This window comes from Poecilia formosa, unplaced genomic scaffold, assembly GCF_000485575.1.
Source record: "Poecilia formosa unplaced genomic scaffold, Poecilia_formosa-5.1.2 Scaffold541, whole genome shotgun sequence".
NCBI classification, from domain to species: domain Eukaryota; kingdom Metazoa; phylum Chordata; class Actinopteri; order Cyprinodontiformes; family Poeciliidae; genus Poecilia; species Poecilia formosa.
The window spans coordinates 170,147-175,974 of record NW_006800480.1 but is presented as its reverse complement, the minus strand read 5'-3'; the positions used below and the strand labels follow the sequence as shown (position 1 = coordinate 175,974).

The window sequence follows — 5,828 nt, the reverse complement described above, 5'->3', positions numbered from 1 at the left end:
ATAAAAAACAAAAAACATTTGCATAAATCTTAAAAAGTTATATTGCCATCAGAATGTTTCTGTAATTTGATTTTATTCCCAAATAGTTTGTGTCGGGTAAATTTTCAGCAGTACTACTATCAGTAATGCTTATTTCAGACTCACTGACAAAAAAAGTGCTATTAAGTGTCACTTACATGGGAACTTTAAGTGCAATGCAAACTGCTCTGATGGCCCCTTCTCCATTGTCTTTGATGATCCTTAGTATACGTTCCACTGCCAGAAACAGGGAGTTCCACCTGGTGTCATTGGGGCGGATGAGTTGGAGCTTACACTCTCTTTCAATTACCTCAGCAGCTATTGTAGATCGAGCACTCTTGTTCCACAGACCCCCACACTTGGCAAATGATGCACGTGAAAGCTTTTTGTAAGTCTCATTTGAGTTTGCTTTGGTGGCATCCACTGTTGAGATCAGATTAAGCACATGACAGGCACAGCGATGATACTTCGGTAGCTGATATTCTGAACTATCATCTTCTTCATCCAAGAGAGATCCAATCTCAACAGCCTCTACCTCCACTCCCAGAGCATCGTCTTCCTCATTTTCATTCGCTTCCACTACTTGGTGCCCTTCAGCTAAACTTCCTAAACTAGATGTGTCCAGACTGTTGTTTTCATCAGGGCCATAAACCCTAAAGGCCTTAACAAAATTGGGAGCCATTGTCAGTGGTGGTTCTCACAATTTTCTCCCGGATGTTGAACTCAGTATGAATATCGTTGAGGAGACCAGCCAATGCGTCAAATGTGTGGGGACCTTTAAGTCACCTGCAAGCAAGTGCTACCGATGATCTCTCAAGACTTTCAGGATCTATCCAGTGAGCACACTCCAACAAAGCTCTGCCGGTGTGAAGTCCAGGAATCCGTTGTTGTAGCAATGTATTTGATATTTTGCATTGCTTTTCTCACATTTGCCTTCATTTCTGCTGTATTTTTTTCAATCATGGTTCGAACTGTTGAACGAGATATCACAGTAGAATTAGGCTGAAGCTGCTGCACCAGGCTTCGAAATCCTGCCTGTTCTACTATTCCAAAAGGGTGCAAACCCTGGACAATGAAGTTTATCACTGCATGGTCAACACTCTTCTGAGAAACTTTACTGCTTTCCTCAAGTTTTCTCTGCTTGCCGGTTGAAGCACCTTCATTGGAGTCAGATCCTTTCCTTTTGACGACCACTGCAGTCATTGCAAGGTATTGCTGGAGATGACTGCCATGCTTTCTCTGAAAATAAACATATGCTCTTTATAAATCTTAATCCTAATTTATACAAATTAGATAAGAATAATAAAAAACATCAACTGTTAACACACAACACTATCGAACAAAAAATCCTGAAAGGATGGGCTCTTTAAAGCAGTGATCTTAAACTGATCCCTCTGAATGTGCTAAGTTCTTTGCGTTTTGCTGCCATTTAGAGGCGGCTTGGAAAAGCAGGTTACGACATGTTAACAACGGCTTAAACAGTTTCAACTCCTGAAAATAGTGACAAAAAGCACAGATATGGGAAGTGCGTAAGCCTCTACTGTATCAAATTGATATAGCAATAACGGAGAGTTGGCCATTCTAAGGTAAAAACAATAAACACCTTCCAGGCAGGGGGGGTACGGCTGACTCTGTGGGCGGGAATGTCCGCCAATGTCGTCGGACTTGCGACAATTGCGTCTCATTGGAACCCATATTCTAATTTATTGAATATGACTGTAACTGTTACATGGAGATTATTTTAATGGCGCTAACATTTATTCAATAACCAGGACGTGAAGGAGTTTAGCGTCAACTTATATGTAACATTCATGGCGGGAGACGTGATCACGACCGCAGTAATCACTGTTACTTGCAAGTTCATGCTAGCTTATAACAATATACAGTAATCGTATTTATTTACTGCAGTCGAGTTCAACAAAAAGCTTGCTAAGATTACATAAAACTTCACTAACACAAATTAATTTAACATCGATAGCGTTTAGCAACTTAACTTACCTCAATATGTTTTTTCAAATTTGATGGTGAATTTTTGAAAGATAGAATTTCATGCTTTCGGGGAAGGCAAAGGTGGCATTGGAATCTCCAGGAAGCGTTTTTTGACCCAGTTATTTCAAAGAAATCTTTTAAATAAGGCCATGGGTGGGGCAGGTCTTCTGGAGGATGACTATCCTTGGACTCCATTCTGGGAGTTAATGATTCTGCAGGTCCTGCGTACTGTGCTGCTCTTCTTGAGGGAGGGCCTAATGGTTATTTGCCGCTTTGGATTGGTTCAGCGGACTGATTCTGCTCTCGCCATTGGATACTTTCAAACTAACGAACAAATCAAAAAACCGAAATGCGTCTTGGATGTAACGAGTAACGAAACGCTGTATAGAAATGTAGTGAAGTAGAAAGTACAGATACTTACTGTTAAATGTAGTGGAGTAAAAGTAGAAAGTATCCATTATTAAATCTACTTAAGTAAAGTACAGATACACGAAAATTGTACTTAAGTACAGTAACGAAGTACTTGTACTTCGTTACTTCCCACCACTGGACATATCTGATGATTAATCAGGCTATATAGCATGACGTCATCTGAAGCTCTGTTCCTACAGAGTCTTCTCATGAAATGCAAGGATTCTGAGTGACTGCTGGTCATCCGTGAATCATTGAACCTTGGTTACATATGTAACAAGTTTAGAAAATGTGCTTTTATTTATTTTTATCATGTTTGAAATTTCACCAAATCCCGATTAACACTGAAGAATCCTATTTTTTATTTTTTTTTGTTATATTTTAAGAATTGTATTATTTCATTTATTTTGGTAAACACTATTACCTGTACTGTCACTTTAAGAGAGTGTTCTATAACATCATTACTGTACTACTCTCAGTTGGCGCTAGGCTGCCTAAGAAGAGGAAGGACATTTTCTTTGCTCTTGGTTAAGTTAATGTTTTTTTTTAATTTAGAAAATGATTGAAAGCACATGCATCTGTGAATGTTTGTTTTAATACATACATCTCTTTTGACAAGTTCAGAACATTTTTTTGTAAATGTTAGAGCAGATATTGTTATTAGTTAGTCACAGGATTTCTCCATGTGCTTATCTGCTGGGGGAATTCCGACTCCTGTGAATGGAAGACCTGCATGTTAAAGGGCATTTTTATTTCTATTTGTGCAGGTACGTGTGTTTGGTTCTTTTGTTCTACAATGTTTAAGCTCGTTATATTAAGTACTCAAAACATCTGGGTTATGTAATTATCTCAGAGTTTCCTTTATTTTTATTATTTTTTTGTATAATTGTGAATTTATTTCTGGGAACAATACTACGGTACCCGCAGTTGGCACTAGGCTACCTGAGAAGAGGGGAATTCCGACTCCTGTGAATGGAAGAGCTGCATGTTAAAGGGCTTTTTGTATTTCTATTTGTGCAGGCCTCTGCCAACAACCTGCATTAAAGATCAACCAGCAACTCCAGTGGTCTGACTCCCTTCTTGATCTGAACACAACGCAGAACACATCAAGGTTAACCGACTGTATAAGACTAAATTATTAGTAAAGAACACTTCTAGTATACACTGGTTACACATACGTAACTTTCATTCAATTTCATCCCTACTGACTGCCAGAGGGCGGTGCTGAAAGTACTGAATGTCTAATACCAGTGATGTCACAAAGAATCCTGAGCACAAACCTCACTGAGGAGACCCAAAGGACCCTTGTAAAAGGACCTGGCCCAAAGGAAGAGGGGAGGCCACATTCACATTGTAAAATCTAGTGAAAGTGCTTGGAGAACCCCATGATGCAGCAGCACATATAACGTCCAGTGGAACTCCTCTCAAAGCTGCCCAGGAAGTGGAAATGCTCCTGGTAGAGTGTGCATTCATGCCAACTGGCCGGGGGTGACGCCCTGCAGCGTAGTCGTGGCAGATGACATCCACAATCCAATGGGAGAGACGCTGGTTGGACAGAGGACAAGCTAATTAGGGCCTCCATAACACAAGAACAGCTGGTCTGAGCATTTTATAGCAGCAGTGGCTGCAACGTATACCTCCAGTGCGACACTAGGCACGGTAACTCAGACCCATTGCCAGCTTCCCCTGGCGTTGGCTGATAATGCGCCAATCTCAATGGTTGGTTACAATGAGAATGAGAAAACACTTTAGGGACAAATGCTGGATTTGGCCACAAGGTGACACCAGAGCCACCTGAACTCCATGTGAGACATGCTGGGCTGATAGAAGAGCATGTATGTAGCTCACTGACCCAGTTAGCTGAGACAGTAGCCAACAAAAAGGCAGTCTTGCATGACAGCCATTTGAGGTCCGCCTGAACCAAAGGCTCGAATGGAGGGTGGCACAGAGCATTGAGGACCAAGGACAGGTCCCAAACTGGTGCTCACGGAACTGTTGGCAGGTGCAGCCTATGAGCATCACACAAAATAAGAGAAACGAGATTATGGCTCCCCACTGTACAGCCATCAATGTTAGCATGACTGGTTGACATTGCCTCCACATATACTTCAAGTGTCAAAGGAGAGTGGCCCTCATCAAGAAGAGACTGAAGAAATAGTGGGTACTGCACAGGTGACTGGATCATCAGTGCGGGCAGAACACCACTGGGAAAACAAGCGCCACCTATTTTCATATTGCCAACGAGTGGAGAATGCCCTGGCACTCAAAATAGTGTGCCTGACAGGACGTGAATACCCAGTCAGCTGCTGTTCAAGCCTCCCAGTGGCCAAACCCACAGCCGGAGGCATTGAGGATCGGGATGCCATATCTGACCCCCCAACTGAGACAGCAAATCCTTTCTGGTCGGAAGACACCATGGGACACCGTGACACAGACTCTGTAGAAGTGGGAATCATGCCGGCCAATACTGAGCTACCAGCAACATCCTGTGGTCCTCCTCAAGAACTCTCTGAAGAGTCGGCCAAATCAGGGAAAGGGGTGGAAGGCATATAGGAGGACCCTTGGCCAAGGATGGGCCAAGGCATCCTGGCCCAGTGCACCTGCTGCCTCTGCGAGGGAAAACCATAGAGGATAATGAGTCGACACCTCTGTGGCAAACAGGTCTACCTCTGCCTCACCAAACTGGTCCCAGATCAGGTGGACTATGTCACTGTGGAGGGGCCACTCCTCAGGAGCTGGCGCTTGTTGGGAAAGGGAGTCTGCTACCTGTTGTGCAGCCCTGACAAGTACACCGCCCGCAGTGTACATACGTGAAGAGACCTCCATTTCAGGAGATCCCAGGGCTCCTTCAGAAGCTGCGCTGATCTGGTGTGAGTTTTGAGGCCGTCGTCGGAACTGCAGCCGGTAACCATGGGTCAGAGTGGCAACCACCCATGGATCCACAGCGAGAGCAGCCCAGTAACAGAGCTGCTGATGAGAAAAATATCCAACTGCTGGCCTGGCAGCCTCACTTTCTCTCCCCACGACTTCTAGGGACCCTGGAGGGGCGGCGGCCAAAGTCTGTGGCCCGGGTACCCCTGGTTGGTTGGCGGACCGGCTCACAAAAGTCCCTGTTGGGTCTCTGCTGTACTGCATGAGGGTAAAACCCACCCGGTCGATCATAACCCTGAAGCGGCAGCCGAATGCTGGGGCCAGCTGATGGGCACCTCGGATTATGAGGAAGAAGAGGGGGGATACTTCTGCTCAGGCCTGAAAGCTGTTCAGGCCTAGACTAGACTCTGCCGCACCTGAAACAGTTCGTTACAGCACTTCCAAGGCAGCAGAACCGAATAACTCCCTGTAGGGCTGAAACGATTCCTCGAATGATTCGAGTACCTCGATTACTAAAATTCCTCGAGGAAAATTTACCT

The 5,828-nt window shown here is 44.2% G+C and overlaps 1 long non-coding RNA gene across 1 annotated transcript in view; it reads right to left on the bottom strand.

Annotated features, from left to right (window-relative positions):
• Positions 1-2,439, bottom strand: part of LOC107834176 (uncharacterized) — an 8,751-nt gene extending 6,312 nt beyond the window's left edge. Inside the window, exons 1-2 of the long non-coding RNA XR_001659958.1 lie at positions 2,017-2,439; positions 177-1,257 (exon numbers count right to left, since the gene is read on the bottom strand). This is a non-coding gene — a long non-coding RNA (uncharacterized LOC107834176). The remainder of the gene's footprint in view (positions 1-176; positions 1,258-2,016) is intronic.
• Positions 2,440-5,828: the final 3,389 nt, after the last annotated feature.